Below are 23334 nucleotides of genomic sequence, written 5' to 3' on the forward strand. Positions count from 1 at the left end.
TTGTGAAAATCAACAACGTAGATAAACCTTTAGCCAGACTAACCAAAGGGCACAGAGACAGTATCCAAATTAACAAAGTCAGAAATGAAAAGGGAAACATAACAGCAGAAACTGAGGAAATTCAAAAACTCATCAGATCCTACTCAAAAGCCTATACTCAACAAAACTGGAAAATCTGGCCAGGCAGTGGTGGCAAATGCCTTTAATCCCAGCACTTGGGAAGCAGAGGCAGGTGGATTTCTGAGTTCAAGGCCAGCCTGGTCTACAGAGTGAGTTCCAGGACAACCAGGGATACACAGAGAAACCCTATCTTGAAAAAACTCAAAAAAAAACCCCTGAAAAATCTGGATGAAATAGACAATTTTCTAGACAGATACCAGGTACCAAAGTTAAATCAGGATCAGATAAACCATCTAAACAGAAACAGTCATTAAAAGTCTTCCAACCAAAAAAAGCCCAGGACCAGATGGGGTTAGTGCAGAATTCTATCAGACCTTCAAAGAAGCCCTAATACCAATACTCTTCAAACTAATCCACAAAATAGAAACAGAAGGAAGACTACCTAATTCGTTCTCTGAAGCCACAGTTACTCTGATACCTAAACCACACAAAGACCCAACATAGAAAGAGAACTTCAGACCAATCTCCCTTATGAATATTGATGTAAAAATACTCAATAATATTCTCACAGACCAAATCCAAGAACACATCAAAATAATCATTCACCATGATCAAGTAGGCTTTGTCCCAGGGATGCAGGGATGGTTCGATATACAGAAATTCATCAATGTAATACACTACATAAAAAACTCAAACATAAAAAAATGATCATTTCATTAGACGCTAAAAAAGCATTTGACAAAATCCAGCATCCCTCCATGATAAAAGTCTTGGAAAGATCAGACATTCAGGGCACATACCTAAACATAGTAAAAGCAATATACAGCAAACCAGTAGCCAACGTCAAACTAAATGGAGAAACTTGAAGCAGTCCCACTAAAATCAGGCACTAGACAAGGATGCCACACTCTCTCCCTACCTATTCAATATAGTACTAGAAGTTCTAGCTAGAGCAAATCCATTAGACAACAAAAGGAAGTCTATGGGATACAAATTGGAAAGGATGAAGTGAAAATATCACTGTTTGCAGATGATGTGATAGTATACTTAAGTGATCCCAAAAATTCTACAAGAGAATTCCTACAGCTGATACACAACTTCAGCAAAGTGGCTGGATATAAAATTAACTCAAACAAATCAGTAGCCTTCCTGTATTCAATGAATAAATTGGCTGAAAAAGAAATCCAGGAAATCACACCCTTCACAATAGTCACAAACAATATAAAATACTTTAGTGTGACTCTAACCAAACAAGTGAAAGATCTGTATGACAAGAATTTCAAGTCTCTGAAGCAAAAAATTGAAGAAGACTTCAGAAGATGGAAAGATCTCCCATGCTCATGGGTTGGCAGGATTAATATAGTTAAAATATGCATCTTGCTGAAAGCAATCTACAGATTCATTGCAATCCCCATCAAAATTCCAACTCAATTCTTCATAGAGTTAGAAAGAGCAATTCTCAAATTCATTTGGAATAACAAAAAACCTAGGATAGTGGAAACTATTCTCAACAATAAAAGAACATCTAGGGGAATCACCATCCCTGATATCAAGCTGTACTACAGAGCAATAGTGATAAAAACTGCATAGTATTGTTACAGTGACAGGCAGGTAGATCAATGGAATAGAATTGAAGACTCAGAAATGAACCCACACACCTATGGTCATTTGATCTTTGACAAAGAATCTAAAACCATCCAGTGGAAAAAGGCAGCATTTCCAACAAATGGTGCTGGTTCAACTGGAGGTCAGCTTGTAGAAGAATGCATATTGATCCATTCTTATCTCAATGTACAAAGCTCAAGTTCAAGTGAATCAAGGACCTCCATGTAAAACCAGATACACTGAATATAATAGAAGAGAAAATGGGGAAGAGCCTCAAACACATGGGCACAGGGGAAATTTACCTAAACAGAACACCAATGACTTATGCTCTAAGATCAACAATCAACAAATGGAACCTAATAAGCTTGAAAAGCTTTGGTAAGGCAAAGGACACTGTCAATAGGACAAAACAGCATGTTGGAAAAAGATTTCTACAAATCCTACATCTGATAGAGAGCTAATATCTAATATATACAAATAACTCAAGAAGTTAGACTCCAGAGAACCAAATATTCATATCAAAAATGGGTAACAGATAAACAGAGAATTCTCAACTAAGGAAAGTCAAATGGCTGAGAAGCACTTAAGAAATGTTCAACATCCTTAGTCATCAGGGAAAACCAAAATGACTCTGAGATTCCACCTCACACCAATCAGAATGGCTAAGGTCAAGAACTCAGGTGACAGCAGATGCTGGTGAGGATGTGGAGAAAGAGGAACACTCCTCCATTGCTGGTGGGATTGCAAACTGGTACAATCTCTCTGGAAATCATTCTGGCTTTTCCTTAGAAAATTAGACATAGTACTACCTGAGGATCCAGCTATAACACTCCTTGACATATACCCAGAAGATGCTCCAACATGTAATAAGGACACATGTTCCACTATGTTCATAGCAGCCATATTTATAATAGCCAGAAGCTGGAAACAACCCAGATGTCCCTCAACAGAGGAATGGATACAGAAAATGTGGTTCATTTACACAGTGGAGTACTACTTAGCTATTAAAAACAATGAGTTCATGAAATTCACAGGCAAATGGATGGATCTAGAAATTATCATTCATCCTGAGTGAGGTAACTCAGTCACAAAAGACTGTACTCACTGATAAATGGATATTAGGCAAAGAGCACGAAATACCCACGATACAACTCATGGACCACATGAAGCTCAAGAAGGAAGTCCAAAGAGTTGATGCTTCAGTCCTACTTAGAAGGGGTAACAATATAATCAAGGGAAGTAGAGGGTAGAAGAAACTTGGGAGGAAGAAAGGAGGGGGAGGGGACAAAGAGGAGCAGAATCAGGTATTGGAGGAGATGGAGGAGATGTACAGAGGGTCAGGAAATTGAACAGAGGTGTGTAGCAATGGGGAATCCCAGGACCCCATGGAGATGGCATTAGCTGAAATACCCCACAAAGGGAAGGGAGAATATGTTGAGACCATATCCAGAAGTTAGGCATGGCCCCTCAGTTGAGATATGGGTCCACTCACCTGTCTCCAGACTTTTAACCCAGAATTGCTACTGTCTAAAGAAAATACAGGGAAAAAGAGTGGAACGGAGACTGAAGAAAAGGCCATCCAGAAACTGCCCCACCTGGGGATTCATTCCACATGCAGACACCAAACCCAGACACTACTTCGGATGCCAAGAAGTGCTTGCTGACAGGAGCCTGATACAGCTGTCTCCTGAGAGGCTCTGCCATATCTTGACCAATACAAATGTGGGTGCTTGCAGTCAACCATTGGACTGAGCACAGGGACCCTAATAGAGGAGTTACAGGAAGGACTGGAGGAGCTGAAGGGGCATTATCTGGCATCAATGTGAGGGGAGGCCCTTGGTCCTGCAAAGGCTTGCAGCCCCAGTGTAGAGGAATGATAGGGCAGTAAGGCAGGAGTGGGGGCAGGGAGCACCCTCATAGAAGCAGAGTACAGGAGGGAGGTGGGTGGGATAGGAGGTTTGCAGAGGGGAAACCAGAAAACAGGATAACATTTTAAATATAAACAAATAAAATGTCCAATTAAAAGAAAAGAAAAGTTTGAAAGTCAAGCAAAGTCTAAATTTATTCAAAGAGGGCAATTTAGCTGTAATTTAAAAGAAAAAAAAATCCAGGGCAGGCCATCTGTAATCTCAGTAGCTGCCTGGAGAAAGTGAATAGAAGAGAAGGGGGAAAGGCACATAGCTTTTGTCAAGCCAGCATGGAGATCAATGACGTGGTGATCTCCTGTGGTGATGGACAGTCACGTATCAGAGAGTAGACTTTAGAGAAAGAGTAAAGCCCAGACTGTGGGATAGGATGGCTATTCTCTGTAAGATACTGTGACAGGGAGTGGTGATTCTGGATAGGAATAGAACAGTATCTCACTAAAGGGATTCTTATTCCACCCGTCGCTTTAGCATGCCTGAAGGTGAGCCTGCCATCCTAGGAGTGGTCCCTTGGCCAACAACTGCCCTACCCCAACTGGATCAACTCATTTATGTTTTGTGTACTTGGAAACCTACCCCCCACCCCCTTGTTAGATTGGGATTGACAGAAAGAGGAGACTGACCGCAGCAGAAGCAGACTGCCCTTTCACTGGAACAGTGAAGGCCGCAGTCTCTCTATAGGAGGTAAGGTCTGATAGTGTGTTCACAAAAAGGACGTCCGACTGGAGGTTCATGCCATGGTTCGAATCGTCTTCTATACCGGCGTCGTTTTGGCAAGAGTCAGTTATCCAGCAGGTCTGGAAGATCAACAGCCAGCGGTTGATCTCCTGTAGCTGCAGTTCTCGAAACAGTGTGACCTAAGGTTGTGATCGCAGCTGGGGCGGGGATGGGGAGGTGAGATACTCTTCCATCCGTCCACCCACCCGGGTTAAAGAGTCCTTCCCCTTGACTGGAAGGAACTGGTTTTCCTGTAATAAGCTTTCACTGCTTCTGTGTGAAGGAATGAAGGAGAACCCTGGGGCAATGTGAAAGTCTTTGATCCGCCAACTGCTTCTCTGGTACCTGCAACGCTCCTGAGGGTAGCAGCATTGCTTTGAGTTTTTTAAAGAGAAAGGTGTAAGGGTCTTCATTTTCTATGTCACACTATATGGTAACATGGTTTCTATGTCACACTATGTGATAACCTTTGTCCTTCTTCCTTGGCCTCCTCTGACCACTTCATGGCCAGTGACACTAGCCGCCAGAAAATGGAGGTTTCTTGTTTAAGGCTATGCATATCTATACTATGACACTCAAGCCCACCAGCAAAGTGCACTCACACCTGGCACTGAAAGATGGACAGCCATGTGGCGAGGCTATCAATCCTTACAAAAGCTAGAAAAGCCTGACTTGTATGTGAGTCTCCTCTGCCATAGCTTACAGTAACCCCAGTTATCTATTCACAGAGCTAAAACCAACAGCCCACACAGCAGCCGAGGACACAGCTCAGAGTCAGAGTGCTGGCCCAGCATGCACAGGTCTGTGTGTTCAATCAAACACTGTGCAGACGGGGTTCTTTTTAATTAACTGAAAATGGAAAGAAAGCTGTTCTTAAAAGACGTCTAATCCATCACAGGTGTGCAGCTGCACCAAACCCAGCAAGTTGCAGTGATCTGGTGACTGGTGGTTCCTGGTGATCTGTTAAGATGAACCCTGTTCAACCAAACTGTGCTTGTCAGCATCCCCACCCAGCATACAGGCTGTGTTGAGGTAAACTGGCAAGTACCAGTCCACATAGGCTGAGAAGAGGAGACACGGGGCTGCTGTGGACTCTTTAATCAGGGGCTCATGATTTTCCCAGGCCATGTGAGATAACGGAACATTTGATCTGAGATTGGGTATTTCACTGGGACCCTTGAGTGAGGGCACAGGCTAAGCAAAAGCAGCCATTGGATTTAATTGAGTTTTTTTTTTTTCCAAAAGGCTTTCTAAGCCTATCACATGCACAAGACTCCTTGTCCTTCTGATCCTCAGCAGCTGAAAAAAATCTGTTTTCATTTAGGATGGAAATGTTGATGGCCTCCAAATGCCCATAGTCTCTCTCTTTAACCCAAACGCTCTGTTAAGCAGAAGAGCCCTGAGCCAAGCATCTCTTAAAGTGATGGGGTCAGAGGCTGGCTCTGTCCCTCAGGCTCTGGGTGCACTACTAATGGCCACTCACATGCTCTAACATAAGATCTGTCAGCTAGAAGCATACAGCTGGCTGCGAGCGGCTGCCAAAGCCATAAATACGAATACAAAATAGACAGGACAGCTGAGACCCAAGGAAAGCTCTTGTGGAAGGTTTCCGAAGTCAGCTGAGGTAGATTTTAAGGACATCAATGATTTAACAGAGACGTGGGGATGGAGGAAAAGAGAGATAAATGGTGACTTAGAAGAAGGTCATATGCTGGAAAGAGTGAGCCAATTTATTTGGCTATAACAGGAAACACCAGCAGAGGCTCAGGGCAGGTGCCGGCTGGAATGCCTGTCAGGGCCCAAGGTTGGGAATTTATATTTATCACCATAGACAACTGGGAGCCATGGGGAGGAATGGGACAGAACCACAATAGAAATGTGTAGGGGAAATGGCCAAGGGATGGGTACCGTAGTTGACAAGGAACTTTTCAGGAGGTGACACACAGAAGGATGTCTATGAGATTGGCCTATGGTTTCAGTTGTCTTTCATGGGATCCAAATGCTGTGGAGAAACTGCAGAAACATGAAGACACACGTGTCTCTGTAGATTGCTGGGGTGGGGTGGGGGTGCTCTCTCCTTTCTTTTCCAAATTTTAAATAATTGTTTATTTACCGGACATAGTCGTACACACCTTTAATCCCAGCACTTAGGAAGCAGAGGCGGGCAAATCTCTGTGAGTTCGAGACCAGGAAAACCAGTTCCAGGACAGCCAGGGCTGCAGAGAAACCTCATCTCAAAAAGAGCAAAACAAAACAATCAATCAATATTGTGGGACTGTGAATGGTAGCCTTGTTCCCGGTTGATCTAAGGCTCAAAACCCTGGTGATTCTGAAGGGATGCTAGGCATTTCGCCTGATTCTTGGGCACTAGGCTCCTGTGACTAGCCACAGAGCCCCCATAGATTTGTGGCCTTCAGTCATGTAAGGGCAACACCCCAAGCCCTCCACAGGTAGAGGACATGCCTGTGGTCATGTAGCCTCAAGACAGATCTGCATTTTAAATGAGGCACCTAAAGGCCTGGAGGACTTAGCCAATTAAACTCTCCTTCCCAGACACTCCTCCCTACAAAAGGTATTTAACCTCAGGCCCGCCCTGAGACTTTTACTCATCCACTTTCTGACATGACAATAAACACCTTAAAACCATGGACTGCCTCTTTTCATCGGGATCCACTGTGGGGACCCATGGAGAAGACCTTCACCTATAGAGCCACCATCTAATCTCCCATAGAAGGCCTCTCTGCGCTCCCAGCCATGGCTGCCACCAAGCCAATTGTCACCAAGCCAAGAACTCTCCTTTCAGGACCAGCCAGGAGCTCCCCTCTTCTCCTCCCTCCCTCCCACCCCAGCCCCTGGCTAGATCCAGCCCATGGGCCCTCACTCCATTCTCAGATCTTCTATGGCTCCCAGTGGTGCCTGGGTGTTCGAGATCCTGAGAACCAGATGTCCCTGCTTCCTTGCAGGCCCAGGGTCCCCCCACCCCCAGCCAGCTCCAGCTGTCCCTCTCAGACTGCACTTTCCCACCCCCGGAGCGGTGTCCCATGGCATCCCTACAGCCCAACTCCCACCCGGCAGTGACGCAATGGCATGGGGTAAGCCTGGCCTACTTCCCACATCCCACTTCCGAGGGACCCATAGCCCTACGCAGTCTCTCTCTCTACAAGGTCTACAAGGTTGTCCTCTGACTTCTACTTCACACCGTGACATGTCACAGAATTCCATCTTCAAAGTCAATCCTTTATCACACATGTAATTTGTAAATTTCCTTCCTTCCTCCCCTCTTCCTTCCTTTCTTTCCTTCCTTCTTCTCTTCCTTCCTCCCTCCATTCCCTCCTCCTCTCTCCTCTCTCTCTCTCTCTCTCTCTCTCTCTCCCTCTCTCTCTCTCTCTCTCTCTGATTGTTTGTCTGTGATAGTGTATGTGTGCAGATGAGAGGAGTATGTCCAATGGTCAATTTTCTAATTGCACCATGTGACTCCCCATCACAGACCTCAGGACACCAAGCTTGATGGCAGCTGCTTTTACCTGCTCTGCCTTCTTGGCAGCCCTTCTTTTCCTTTTTCAAAGTTGAAACAGATTCTACAGAAAATACATGACTTGTACCACTAAGATAAATATGTCTGACCGAGAACATGGTTATCAGTGATAAGACACAGGGATAAGCAAGTGGAGGGCAGCAAGGTGTTCAAGCTGGGAGTTCAAGACCTGGCCTCATGCTGCAAGCGACAAGGAGGAGTAACTGGGGGCCATGATTCAGGGAAACAAGAATGCCCCCTAAGGTTACATGAAAGGGAGCCAAATGTCACCGAGAGGTTAAAGGTGCTCCCTGCAGTTACATTGAAAGAAGAGGCCAAATGGGGAGTTTAATTCACTGTATCTCCTTTCTCCCTTAGATATTCACAGGTACAGTTAGACCCGGGAACCCCTGACTGACACATTAAAGGAGATTTTCATGTGTCAGTCAGGAGTTGCTGGGAGATTTTCTCCTGTAGGATCTAGTTGGCTGAATTTTTCTTTCATGTTAACTATCACATCCACAGTAAATACTTAGTCTTCTCACCTCCAGCTCTGCAGTGATCAGGGAATAAATTGTCCCTGACTCCATTCTCCAGGTGTGGCTTCCCCCCTTGCTGTTACTCTTCCATATGCACCAGGATGCCCAGCAAGCCCCCATCCCACCCCACCGTGCCATTTGCGGATGAGGAGGGCCTTCAGGTGCAGACAGCATCTGTGCGCTGCTGACTTTGGTGGGAAGGACAGGCGTTGTTTTCTTATCTGAATCTAGTCCAGTGGCTCAACAGTTGTCATGGGAACTCAAGGCCACTGCTCACCGTTCTTGGCATGTTGACTTTCATCCTCTCGATGAGTCGCCTCCTGGTGACAATATGTCTGCTATGGCTTCAGCTATCACCCAACGTTCAGAGTCAAAGCAGGAGGAATGGTGCTAGGGAGTCTTCCTCCAAAGTCTGTCCTTTTGTCAAAGAATCAGGGCTGGCAAGTGATCTCAGTGCCTAAGGGCATGTGCCACAGTGTCAAGCCCACAGTTTGATCCTCTGGATGCTACAGTGGGGGGAAAGCACCAACTCCCAAAAGTTTTCTTCTACCTTTAGTGAACACCTACACACCTACACACACATAAACACATACACACACACACATTACATATACACCACACATACACACACACACACACACACATACCCACAGAGACAGACACACATGCACACACATTACACACACACACACTCATGAGATGATGATGGTGGTGATGATGACAGTAATATAATTTTTAAAGATAGCAAAGACTTTCTAAAACACACTGTCCCCCACACCTAAACTTTCTTGCACAGTTTCTTTGGCCAGAAATGTGCAAAGCGCTCTAAGGGTCTGAGAAGGATAAAGTCATGTCTATGAGGGATCTCTAGCCTTTACAGCCACCCGTCTAACAAGGCGGCCATTCCCCCATTACTCTGTTAAGTACGTAGAGTGGCCGTGCAGCTGAGGTTCTGTGCTGGTTAGTTTTGTCAACTTGACACAAGAGCTAATGAAAGGAGGGATCCACAACTGAGAAAACGCCTCCAAAAGAACCAGCTGTGGAGCATTTTCTTAGTTAGTGATCAATGGGGGATGACCCAGCCCATTGTGGGTGGGGCTATCCTTTAGCTGGTGGTCCTGGATTCTATTTAAAAAAAAACAAACAAACAAACAAGCTGAATAAGCCATGACGAGCAAGCCAGTAAGTAGCATCCCCCTTGACCTCTGCATCTGCTCCTGTCTCCAGGTTCCTGCCTTACTTGAGTTCTTAGCCTTGCTTCTTTCCGTGATGGACTAGAATGTCAAAGTGTAAGCCAAATAAAAACTTTCTTTACCAAGTTGCTTTTGTTTCATTACAGTGATAATTACCCTAACTAAAATTAGGCTTCAAGTTCCTAATGTTACTTAATTTTAATTGAACTATTTGAAGCATAAAAGTGGGCCCACTAGATATCTTATTTTATATAAGATGACATATCATTTTAAATGTGTTGGGGGGCATGTTACTGTTAGAATTCAGCCTATGCCTAACAGGGGAATTTTTCATTTCACATCTGACACATGAATATAAGATTGGCCAGTTTTGTCCATGTGAATACAAATATTACAGGACAGTTTTGCATTACTTAATTTGATCCTTATAAAACATGAACATTCATTTACTTTCCACAACTGTAGATTTTATGAAACACAAGTAGATATTAAATGTTGCTAATATTAGTTTGTATCCAAACTGAGATGTGCTGAAAGTTTCAACAATGTAAAGGCGTTCAAAAATCTAATATCTAAAAAAAAATCAATATAATATTTAAGAAATGTATCAATATCGATTACATGTTAGCCTGCTACTATCTAATAAGTTGGATATGTTGTTGAAACTAATCTTACTTATTGGTTCTTAAGAATGGAATGAGTCTTCATTTTTTATTATGTAAGTTGGAGTGTGTGCATTGAGTACTCTGTGGAGGCCAGAAGAGGGCGCTATATCTCCTGGGGCTGGAGGTACAGGCATTTGTGAGCTCTGGGTGTTGGTTGCTGGGTACTGGGTACTGGGTGCTAGGAACCATACTCATGTCCTCCACAAGAGCAGTATGTGTTCTTAACTGCTGAGCCATCTCACCAGCCTCCACCTATTTGTTTTAATACATGTACTAGGAAAACCTGGAATTATATTCATAGGTTAAGTTCTATTTTCATTGCACCAACTGCTGGTGTGGAGTGAGCAGAAGGCAGAGGTGAAGAGAATTGGCAGTGCATTTCAGGCTAGCCAGGCAACTGCTCCTACCTCTCCCTTTGCTTTGCCATCTGCTGGCAAAGAGCACGCCCTCTCTCCTCACCTATTAACTGGTGCCAAACAGTGCTCGCTCATTTATACCCCGCCCTGACTTTCTGTTGAGGAGTTATTAAATTGGACATCAACCATGGTCTAGCCAGGCTTTAAGCAAATCATAACTTAAGGTTGATCTCTTCCAAAACTCTGCTGAGAACCCATTTAGCATGGCCATGCATATGTGCCTGCTTGTTTTCTGGGAGCGAGCAAGCATCCGGTCCATGTTGAAATAAATGTGAGAGAATGCAAGAGTTAAGTTCATGATTCTAAATAAGAGTCCTGGGACACTTCCCAGAAGAGACGGTATGTGACATGAAGTTGTAAGAACGCAGTGGAGCCTGCCACTTGAGAGGGGCTGTTCAGAGCCAAGAAGGCATTGCTCGTGAGGCATGGAAAGTCAAGGTGCATTTATCTTCCAAGTCTTTCTATCCAAAATATCTGATCAGATAGTTTTGTACCTTTCAATTATCTAGTTTAACAAATGCATTCTTTAAAACAAAAAGAAAGTCAGATTCGAGTTAAATTTTTATTTTTGTAACAAGAGAGTTTGAATATCTGCTCCCCTAAGTAGCTGAACATCATGCTGTTAATACTGTCTGTTCTACACCATGCAACCCTTCCCCCAGTTCCCACTCTCTTCCTCGTTTGTGAGTTGGATCCCTTAGATGGGCAGGAGGGGTAGAGTCAGTATGTAGGAGACTCACACTTATAGAAACATACACAAAAATGCATGCTTGAATATGCCAGAATGCCAGAGAAACGTGTGTTCCTACTCAAGCACAATACAGTACAATAGAGTCAAGGATCCAGACAATACAGACAGACAGGCCAAGACCCACAAAACTGTATAAGGCCACCGAGCCTGCCTGTTAGGGACAATCAGTGACTGTTGTATGCTGGCCTTATTTTGATTGCTCATAGTTATCGTTTATCAGCTACAGGGAGGGATCCATATGAGGCAGAGGAGACTGATGAGTATTTTATGTAGGGGATTTAGGAGGTGTGCAAAATAGCTTTCCGATCCTAGCACGGTACTGCACTTCTATACTCCTGGTGCTGAGAAGGAGAGTGTGCGTGAGCTTGCTGGTGAGGAATCTATCCACGCAAAATTGGAGAACACTTGAGGAGGACACCTGATGTCTATCCAACTCTGACCTCAACATACACATGTGCATTTGCACATACATGCACAGACACATTCACATACTCACGCACAGGCACACATGCACAGGCACGTGCACACGCATGCACTCTCTCTCTCTCTCTCTCTCTCTCTCTCTCTCTCTCACACACACACACACACACACACACACACACACTCACACTTTCCGGTAACCATTCTTTCTGTGGAACTGTCAAGAAAACCTGGTTTTAAGAAACAAGACAAACAGCTCTCAGTGGGAAGCAATTTGAAAGGATATCAGATTTGAAAAAACCAGACCGAATCAGGCAGACCCAAGTTTCTTCACAGCTCGGGGATTGTCTTCAGTGCTGCAGATGGACAGGCAGGCATTTAAAAGGGTTAATTAGAAACCTCATGTTATTCTTTCATAAAACATCTCCTGTGTAGCCTGGTATCCGCTCTGGGTCTGTTTCTCTTTAGTGTGGCCCTGGACAGTGTTAATTACACAGGAGGCAGCAAAAGACTGAGAATCCTCTTATTCAGATAGTTCACAACTGACAGGGAGTAATGGCTCCAGCCATTGTTTCCTTAGGCAAAGACTATTGATGTAGCATGTGCCCCCAGGAGCAGGCTGGGTGACAGCAGGCTTTATCATTCTCCTTCCTGCACAGACCCCTGTCACCAGATCACACTAATTCACATGATTGCCGGGTCTGTCACTCCATCTGTCTGAGTAATTAGCCCCGGGCAAACTCAGTGGCATCTCCTATCTCTGACTCTTCAACAAAGTTGTGAGTCACACCAACCCAATGAAAGCTATGTCTTGTTGCTTCAGTTCCAATGGATCCAAGCGCATGGGATGAGGGAGGGGGAGGGGAGAGCATCCGAGACTCTCATCTCCTGCCTTGGCTGTGGAAAGCAAGCCTCCATCCATTCTGAGATGGACCTTGTTGCTGTGCTGCCACAGGGCTGAGCTTTGACTTTGCTCCACACGTCTGGAAAGCACAGCGCAGGCTGAGCTCTTTCTAATCATCCTGCTCTTTTTTAATAAAAATGTTCCTTTTTTTTTCAACCTTCTCCCCCCCCCCCCATTAACTTGGAATAGTAGATTTGGTAACAGGACAGACACTAGCAATTGAGTTAAAATGAGTCACTTTTGCAACCAGGCTAGGAGACCCATGTCTCTGTAATTATGAGTTCAAAGACTGGTTGTCTGTTAACAGGAGGAAGTCTAGCCAGAGGGGCTTTCAGTCTGCTCCCTCAGAGTCCCTCATACCCTGAGAGCAATTATTGCCCAGAGCTCCCCCAGAGCTCATTAGAGAGCCCAGTGAAGTGAGAGGCAGCTTCCGGGCCAGGCACAGGGGGCAGTCCTCCTAATGGGCCACACCAGCTCCCAGCTGTGCCCTCCCAGAACAGTGAGCATTTTCTACTGCAGAAGACGCCGATCTGGCTCAACTCAGGATGCTTCTTCATTAGGTCACTCAACTCCGCTCGAATCTTTCCTTCCTCTTCCTCTTCCTCTTCCTCTTCCTCTTCCTCTTCCTCTTCCTCTTCCTCTTCCTGCCGCATGGCACAGAGGGTAAATGAAGGCCCCGTGCACTTGGCAATGTCTTCCACAGCCCAGTTCTGCTTCTGGCTTAAAGAAAAGAGGATTTTTTCCCCTCTCTTCCCCTCCCTCCCCCTTCCTCCCTCCCTTCCTTAGTCTTTTTCCTTCCTCCTCTTCTTTTTCGTCAGGACCACATGTTTTACGTTCACTGTATCTATCCATTTCGCATGGGTTGTGTTCTGTAAAGTTTTTAGCATGCAAGTCTCCTTTACCCACTCACAACAGGCCTCCAACCCTCTCCCTTCCCCCCGCCTCTCCTGCCCAGTCACCTCTGTTCTCCTTTCATGACATACACCAACCTGATTTTCTAGACCTACGTAAAACCTAGGAACCCTACATGAGCATGGCTGAATTCACTTCTGTGATCATCTCTCCTTTCCTGCCTTCATCTTCTCCCAAATGACACACCTCTGTCTTTCCCTTATGTGTCTATAAACCACACTTCCTTTTTTCAAGATTTATTTATTTATTCATTTCAGGCACATGAGTACACTGTCGCTGTCTTCAGACACACCAGAAGAAGGCATTGGATCCCATTACAGATTGTTGTCAGCCACCATGTGGTTGCTGGGAATTGAACTCAGGGCCTCTGGAAGAGTAGTCAGTCGTTTTCACCACTGAGCCATCTCTCCAGCCTCAAACTGCACTTTCTTTATTCATTCTTCTGCTGATGGATACTTAGGATGCTCCCTTAATGCAGGTATTCATACACAGAAACACACAGTGAGTGACAAAATTAAATAAGCTCTTCCAGATCCTGGATTGTGGGGCCTTTCCCCTTAGCCTCTGATTCACAAACCCTGAGCCCCTCTGTGAACAGTCACCCCAGGCCCTTCCTCCTGCCACCTTCCATGCCCTCCCATCATGCACAGGTGCATATGTCAATGACCACCTGTAAGCGTCAGACACAGGAAGATTCACACCACACCATCCAGTACCCTTTAGCTCTGATCCATGCCCACTGCATCTAATCTTTCAGAGACTCATGCTCGCGCCTGGGCTCCAGCTCTCCACTCTCACAGACACCTCTCTCTCTCTCTCTCTCTCTTTCTCTCTCTCTCTCTCTCTCTCTCCTCCAGCTCCATCATACCAGTGCACTCAGGCACACACATGCACTCAGATACACACCCACACACATTTCCACAATCACACAGACGCAGTTGCAGGTCTATACCGACTTCCCGTATAAAAGTCAGGGACTAGAGGAGCCAAGTTCAAGATCCTGATTTCTAGGACACAGGTTTCTAGTGGCTCTTCCCGCACGGCTTCAGAGTCACATGGCTTCCTAGAAAGCAAGATGAAATTCAATGCCGAACTCCCTCTGGTAAGCTGGCTTACTAAAACACCCCAAATGTCTCTGCAGAGAAGCCACCATGGAGGATGAACCCTCTGACTCCCCTCAGTAGCACAGCCTCCCCCCCCCAACCCCCCATGTTTCTGTCTTTCGTAGACAAGCTCTCCTGCTGTCTGGTGTCTCTCCTTGCTACAGGAGTGTGCCAGGGGCTGATGGGATGGGCATCAGGAAGATAGTGCCACGGTAGACTGGGGCAGGAAGTGCTTCAGGCAGGTGGGAGGTGGTCGGTTGGGTCGACTGATGCGCATTGATCTGGAAAGCTCAGAGTCGCAGATCAGCTCTCATTCACCACCTTTCTCCTAACTCCACAGTGAGTACTGCACAGTAGCACTGTCAGGGCTTGTGGAAACAATTGATTAGCTATGGAAGAGTGGTCGTGTAGCAAGAGAATCCTTGCAGTGATACTTACAAACCGTGAAGTAATACAAATACAATAAAATACAACTGTCTGGTGGAAGGGAATAGACTCCAAGAAAGATGCATTCCATAGCCATAAAAAGTAATATTCTTAAAGATCTTGATGCACCATAGAAAGGGGTGATTAGATAATGTTAAATGAAATCAGCAGGCCAAGGGGTTGTATGTGTTATCATCCTAACTATGTAATAAGACAGAGCACAGCATGAAGTGGAAAGAAAAATGCAGCCACTAAGTAGCGCTGGGGTTTGTTCAGGTTTTTTCCCAGCTTCTTTATACCATTCAGTATCTTCCAACTTTTCTACAATGGACCATTTATAGATTAATAATTAAAACCAAATTAATCAATGCCTTAGGTATGGTTTCACCTCGTCAGGAAGCCAAATCCTCTGGGGTCTGACATCTTAGCTCCTGCATGTGGCATGGACTGCACCCATTTCTGAACTCTGTAGGGCAGTAGAGTGAGAGAAAATCTTCACACACCTTCCAGTGAACTCGTCAGAAATTCGGGGGAACGGTAACTTCCTGCTCTCTATTGAGGAGGTGGAAATGGGATCTACAGATTCCCAGTGGGCACCTACATGTGCCAGTTTACCTACCCTTCAAAGGAGAGGGTAGGACTGAAGATCTAAATTTTGGAACCATTTGTATGTAAGCAAATGGAATTGTCTCTTGAAAGATAAATGTCTAGGGAGGAGTCTTACCATCTCTGGCATTCAAGGAGATGCCAGGAAGGTATCAGGGGTTGTTGGGATGGGCATCACAAAGGTAGTTCCAAAGTGGACTGGGGTAGGAAGTGTTCAGGCAGGTGGAAGGTGCTCAGCTGAGTCAACTGATGCACATTATTCCAGATAAACTAAGTTATCCTCTCACCGTAAACCAAGACCATTTCTCAGTGACTCATAGCAAGATGCATCTTCATTCACATTGTGTAACAATATGGGTCTGGGCAGGTAGGAGAATTGCCGTGATTCTAGGCACACAGGTTGTTGGAGGCTGAACAGGAACCACTACTACCATGTCACTCCGCTAGAGGAAGAGGGCACGAGAATCATACGGGAGCTAGATGGGATGTTTATGCTTATACTGTTGTTGTTGTGATAAAATATCCTGACCAAAAGTGGCTTAGGGAGAGGGAAAAGTTATGAATGATCAGTCCATACATACAGGAACATTACTGTGACAGAAGTTTATGCCAGCTGGTCATGTTATATTCATAGTCAAGAAGCAAAGAGACACTGCCGTTACTCGTGCTGCCTGATTGGTGAGTCTTAGCTAGCTTTCTTTACTCTTACACTATTTGGGGCCTAGGAAATGATGCTACCCACAGTGGGCTGGGTTCATTAATAATCAAATCAATCCCCTATAGGGCAACCTGATCTAGACAATTCCTCAGCTGAAGGTGTCTTCTGTGGAGATTCTAGGCTGTGGCAAGTTGGTAGTTAAAAGCTAGCCGTCACAGCGCCTACGTCAGGAAGTAACACCTGTTCCCACCATTCCAGGGCTAACTGAAGAGAGCATCCCACACTCTTCCTGCCTGCACTCCTCCAGTGTTCAGTGAGAGCTCTGCTAAAATAAGAAGGGAAAGCTAACCACTGGCTTTGGAATGTTAAGGTCCTTAAGGATCTGGAAAGATGAGTTTCGGGGTGAGAGATGGACAGTTTGCAACTGGATTGAAAGGAAGAAATGGAGGGATATTGAGATGGAAAATGCAGAGCAGAGCTGGTTTAAGCATTTGTTTTTTTGTGATGTGTAAAAAAGGGCAGAGAAGTAGACAGAGAACTGAACCACAAATTGGGTAAAGAGAACATTGTGAGAGTCTGAAACCCTGAAGAGAGCAACACCCCACTTTCCCAGCCCTCTGTATCCAGTGAATAGTCTGATCATCCCACTGAAAGCAGTGATCTTTCCAGTTTACGAACAAAGATGCCCTAACCTTACATTTCTGTACCTGCCAGTTTATCTATATCAACATCTATCCCTAACTCAGTCATCAGGAACTTTTAAAATATGCTGCTGGGAACAATCCAAAGGAAGCAGGGGGTTGCTTATGCCAGAGAGGAGGAGTTCTGGGAGGAGGAAAGCCCAGGGAGGCAGCTGAGTGCCAAAACCTAGACAAAGGAAAGGTGGACCTTTGATAAAGTGATGAATCCTGCTGGTTCCATTGCTACCAGAAAGAAAGCCCAAGTGATGGATAGCCATAAGGGCCCAATGGCAAGCGCTGTAGTGGGGAGATGAGGAAGCCCCTGCCTCTGCAGGAAGTGTCTGACTGGAAGAGGTGCGTGCTGTGGACTGAGTAGGGGAAGCTGAGAACACAGAAGCTATGGAGCCAGCCCAGATGCTAAAACTACTCTGTTGGCTTTACTTTTTTTAAAAACCTATTTTTAAGAAGGATTTTTAAAAGTTTTAACTTCTCTTTTAGCCCATCACCCACCAGGGGTAGTGAAAAAGAAAGGTTATTGGGATATGGGGGAAGTGGACCTGTTTAGAAATAGTTCTTCAGAGCAAATCTAACCTGTGTTGTCAGGATATATAACAGCAGTCCAGTTAAGTAGTATCAGTATAGTGAACACGACCCAGCAGAAACAGCCAGGCCTCTACTGAATCTGCACAAGTCAGCAGGAGAGACCAGGGTCAGCAAGGATGCCAGGAGAAGTTTTCTGTCATGCCTCTCTCAACAAAGTGACGATCCTTGAAGACAAAAGACATGAGAGCAATGAAGCATTGTAAAGCTAGTTATGTAAGCCTCTGTCACAGTCTGTTGAGTCCTGTTCATATTCCTTCCAAACTCAATGTATTCTTTTACAGTCTTGTCTTAGCAAAACACCACGAGTCTGTATCAATTCTCATCACTCTTTCAATTGGCCTGAGTCCACAGAAGCTGCAAGAAGACTCCAGAACACCACCAGGAGATTTTTTTGGTGTGTTTCTTTCTATGACGTCATGACAGACAATGACCATTACGGAATGGCAAGGTGTACCAATACCATCTAGCATCATCTAGTGTCTGTTGGATCCTTCTTAATATTATGTGTCTTTTTTATATGTTTGCTTTAGCCAAACATCTTTTTACCTATGTCTGCTTCAGTGAAACATTTCTTTATGTGGCTGCTTCAGCAAAACATCCTTTGACCTGTGTCTGTTTCAGGAAAATACTCCTTCACGTGTCTTCCCCACCATCCAACACAACTGACTTTCCAAAGAAAACCCTATGTTTCCACTTCACCACTCACCTCTCTCTGTACAACCCATAATCCCCATTCTCTGCAGTATCCGAATGAGTTAAATGGTTCTCACACTCTGAACAGCTCTCAGTGGTGGCCTTTCAGGTGATTCACGGGCACCTACATGAGAATTGTAACTCTTCCTTACGTTTTCACTTTTTCTTTTAATATTTTTATTAGGTATTTTCCTCATTTACATTTCCAATGCTATCCCAAAAGTCCCCCATACCCTCCTACCCACTCCCCTACCCACCCACTCCCACTTTTTGGCCCTGGCGTTCTCCTGTACTGGGGCATATAAAGTTTGCATGTCCAATGGGCCTCTCTTTCCAGTGATGGCCGACTAGGCCATCTTTTGATACATATGCAGCTAGAGTCAAGAGCTCCGGGGTACTGGTTAGTTCATATTGTTGTTCCACCTATAGGGTTGCAGTTCCCTTTAGCTCCTTGGGTACATTCTCTAGCTCCTCCATTGGGGGCCCTGTGATCCATCCAATAGCTGACTGTGAGCATCCACTTCTGTGTTTGCTGGGCCCCGGCATAGTCTCACAAGAGACAGCTATATCAGGGTCATTTCAGCAAAATCTTGCTAGTGTATGCAATGGTGTCAGCATTTGGAGGTTGATTATGGGATGGATCCCTGGATATGGCAGTCTCTAGATGGTCCATCCTTTTGTCTCAGTTCCAAACTTTGTCTCTGTAACTCCTTCCATGGGTGTTTTGTTCCCTATTCTAAGGTTACACAATGGAGTTCTACTCAGCTATTAAAAAGAATGAATTTATGAAATTCCTAGGCAAATGGTTGGACCTGGAGGGCATCATCCTGAGTGAGGTAACCCAATCACAAAAGAACTCAAATGATATGTTCTCACTGATAAGTGGATATTAGCCCAGACACTTAGAATACCCAAGATATAAGTTACAATTTGCAGAACATGAAAATCAAGAACGAAGACTAAAGTGTGGACATGCTTTCACTTTTGAAGCGATTCCCCATCCATCCCTCCATCTTTCAGACTTTTAAACAGCATTCCAAGAAGTAAGCTTGGAGCTGTATGTTTTGAGGACACATGAACAGGAGATGAGGAGGCTGAGAGGTGAGAGGGCTGTAGAAATGCATCACCCAGAAGGCACCCAGTCATTTCCAGATGGAATTTGCACCGGAGAGAACAAGAAGGTGTTGGGCACAGAGCACAAACTTTTCAGCCAAGATGATGAGGAAATCCAGGGTCTCTAAAGTACAGGACGAGGTCTGCCTATTGTTAAAAACACTAACAAGTTAATATCCCTGTGTCGCATACGTGAAACTTACAGAGGGGACAGCTCAAGATGGATCTATGTATTAGAACTGCAGTTAACTCTAATTATCCTCATGATCATATGGCATAGCCATACATCAGCTCATCAACGTGTGCACCTCAAGTACACGTACTCTGGTTCCTGATGCTTCAGTAAAGGTCCCTTTCTGTAGAGAAATTGAGAAAGAGGCTTGCTTGTTGAGTCAAACCCGAGAGCACAGTATATATTTACCACTCACTTGCAGTTGATTTAGAGACTTTCAGTCTCTTTCAACTTTTATCACCTAACCTCAGAAATGAGCCCAATAGCACACAGCTAATAGGGCCGCTGGGAGAACTAACTTACAAAGCTGAGGCAGTGCCTCTAACATGTTCTCAAAAGCCTAGTTCCTACCAGCATATAAAGGTTGCATCAATTCCATGTCACAGAAAATGCACACACACACACACACACACACACACACACACACACACTTACACGTAATCCCCCTACCCCTGCCCACAAATGATGAACATAGACATGGAAATTTTTTAACTGGTTCACTAGGTCTTCTGAGCTGGGAGGCAGCAATTTTGCATTGAATGCATACACATTTAAGGGACTATGCATTTGGGGGAGGGGACAGCTGATTTTGATTTTTTGAGTTTTGTTTAGTTTTTGTTTTTGTTTTTGTTTTTGTTTTCTACCTAGCTACAAGACCTTTCTTTTTTTTTTTCTTTCAAAATGTATATGCAGATAAAGACAGAGGTGTGCTGCATTGCTAACATAGCCAAGGGGGGTGGGGAACTTGCCTCACTTATCAAATGACAGGTCATATCTGTGACACGTCAGCCACTGCCTCCAGAGCACCGGGTGTTGGTGATGAAAGGACTCTTTCCCCAACCCACGAGACACTAGGCTCCCACTAACTGTTCTTTGGTACTAACCCAGGACAGCTCAGACTCCTGTCAGGTCAGTGATGTAGAAACTGAAGAGGAAGGCTGGCTTCCTGTCTGTCAGTGACCTGACCCTTCACTTACAGAGTCAGGGCACACAGATCCTGTCACAGCACTGGACACTGAGGCCCTTTCAGGCCCTCCTCATCAGAGAGCTAAAGATGATCAGACGCATTTGAGAACGCCTGGCAGTGGGAGCACCAACTCCAGGCCCAGCCTGGCAGTGGGAGCACCAACAGCCTCCCCCAGATGGCTGAATTCACTCCAAGTCCCAGCAATGCCAACAGGACCCAGGCTGCTTTCCAGGCTCAGTGCCCATGTCTGTCCTCTGTCTTCTCCAGAAGCACACATGGGTACTTCTCTTGGATGAGAATCGTTACAACATAAAAACCAGAAAGGGCTCAGCTGAGTTTTCTGTGGTTGGCCTTCAGGACCACCATATGAGGGTCTTCACAATGCCTTCTGGAAACTTCCCTTCCTGATAATGCTCAGTGTCCATTTGCTTCGCCTGCTGAGCCTTGCTGTGCTCTCCATGGAGAAAGTAGGAGGAGAATGAGCCCCAGGAGCAGGGAGGATGAATCACACAGGGTTACTAAGGAAAAAAAAGACAACTGGCCTTGAGCACACCGACCCCTTAACCTCACCCAGCCCACCAGCTCTGCATCACTGGGCCATGTGGGATAGCCCTGCATGTGGGACTTGCTGCCTCTAAGAGTCAGGAACCCATTTGATTTATTTAAATGTGGTGCCACCATTGGGTGGGTCTCCTAAAGTTTATGTGGCTTTCCACTTCACATTTTCCTTTTGCTCTCCTCCCAAGAGCCCTTGCCAAGCCTGCTGTGCCTCAGCCTGGTCCAAGACAGCACCGAGGATCTTCTAATTGCAGGCCGCCCGCCCTCTGTTATCTTTCATGTGGTGGCCCTGGGAAACTGCAAGGCGGGTCCTCATCCGAGAACCTTAGCCAGGTGAAAGCCATGGTTGGGATGCAGACCTTTGACCCTCAAAGCCTTGGGCCACTGGCTTATTCCAGAAGTCATCAGTCAAAAGCAGGAAGTTATTTAAATAAGCAACGTTCTTGACCTGGCCAAAGATCCACTCTGTGTTCATGACATCTGCAGCCACTTTGGCCGTGGCTAAGTGGTTTTTTGTTGTATTTTTTTCTTCCCCTCTTCCTCAGATTGCATAGCCCAATGGACGCACCCAGCAACCCCTTAAATTGTAGCTGAGCTAATCATGGCCCTTTCAAGCAAACAGAATCATGGCAAATGATACTGCTTTCTACGGTGACCTCTATCACCCTGGTAGCAGAAAATGTAGAGAAAGGACATCTCATTTTGCACTGACAATCTTCTCAAGGACTGGAGCTCCCAAAGGCAAGGATACCACTGTGAGGAGGCAGGGGTGTGGCGGGGGTGGTCCGTGTGCCAGCTCCGAAAGTGGCAAAACAAAAGCCACGGAGATGATGAAGGGGGAGAGAGGAGACTTACTAAGTGCCACTTGTCACCGGATTGGCTTATAATCTGGAAACGACCCCTTGAAGGACAAGCTTTTGAGGCAGAGTTGAGTGCCACAAAGCCTGCCCAAAGCACTTGCCACAAGTGCCAGCACTGTAATTAGTTTCCCTGGCAGAGAATGCAGAGCAGTTAGCAATGTCTTCCATGGGTGTGAGGGAGGAAGGAAAGCAGCAGGCTGGGGCCAAGGATTGGCTCTCCCTCCCTCTCAAGTGCCTTCAGAGCTGTCCTCCTTGCTAAATCCTCTCTACAAGCAGGGAAGAAAGGGAAGCTGGTGTCTCTGATGCCCCGCTGATCTTCCTCAAAGATGGTTCTCTGGCTTGCGTGTGCGTGCGTGTGTGTGTGTGTGTGTGTGTGTGTGTGTGTGTACATTCACATAGGTGTAGGCATCTGTGTGTGCATCTATGTACAAGTATATAAAGGCCAGAGGTCAAAGTGGAGTGTCTTCCTCAGTCACTTTTCACCCTAGTATTTGAGGCAGGGTCTCTCATTGAGCCTGGAGCTCACAAATTCAGCTAGTCTAGCTAGCCAGTGAAGTCCACGGGCCCACCTCTCTGTACCTCTCAAGCTCTGGGGTAACAATCAGCTCATACTCCTGGTTTTTATGTAGGGGCTAGGCATCCAAACCTGTGTTCACACAGGCGGGTCACCAGCAAGCCATCTCCTCAGGTCCAGTCCCGTCTCTTTAGCTCTCAGCCCTCAGCGAGCCAGAGCCTTTATTCAGTGCATAGTCTTCAGTTCCTTCACTCTCCATACTGGATCAAGCTGTTGACTAGCCCTTCCCCCAGCCGTGGCATGGTTCCTGAGACTATTGGATAACTAACCATCGGTGGGATCTTCATAAGCCTCCTGAATTTCTTGTTCCATTTCTCATCTTGACACATTGTCTCCACCCCTCCCCCACCTCTGCTTCAACACTTAAATGAGTCTCCTCCCCTTCTCCCCTCCTTCCCTCTTCCCCTCCTCCCCCCTTTCTCTCATTCCGCCCCTACCTCCTCCTTCCCATTCCCCTGTCTATTCCTTCTAACTTAAGCACACAGGCAGGAATGGAATTGAATTTTCTAATTGTTTTTAGGAAGATATTCATATTATATTTCATGCAGTTCACAATTACTGAGAATTTTTTCTTGCCTAT

At 45.5% G+C, this 23334-nt stretch overlaps 1 protein-coding gene and 1 long non-coding RNA gene across 6 annotated transcripts in view; one reads left to right on the forward strand and one right to left on the reverse strand.

The window, feature by feature from the left end:
- The window catches only part of Kif6 (kinesin family member 6), a 294750-nt gene that overhangs the window by 188615 nt on the left and 82801 nt on the right, over positions 1 to 23334 (forward strand). The window lies entirely within an intron of this gene.
- On the reverse strand, positions 13906 to 18093 carry Gm16555 (predicted gene 16555). Its single transcript, NR_168028.1, has 3 exons — positions 17746 to 18093; positions 15599 to 15676; positions 13906 to 14744 (listed from the first exon to the last, which is right to left on the reverse strand). It is a non-coding gene; the product is annotated as a predicted gene 16555 (long non-coding RNA).

This window comes from Mus musculus, chromosome 17 (assembly GCF_000001635.26).
Source record: "Mus musculus strain C57BL/6J chromosome 17, GRCm38.p6 C57BL/6J".
In the NCBI taxonomy this organism is placed as follows: domain Eukaryota; kingdom Metazoa; phylum Chordata; class Mammalia; order Rodentia; family Muridae; genus Mus; species Mus musculus.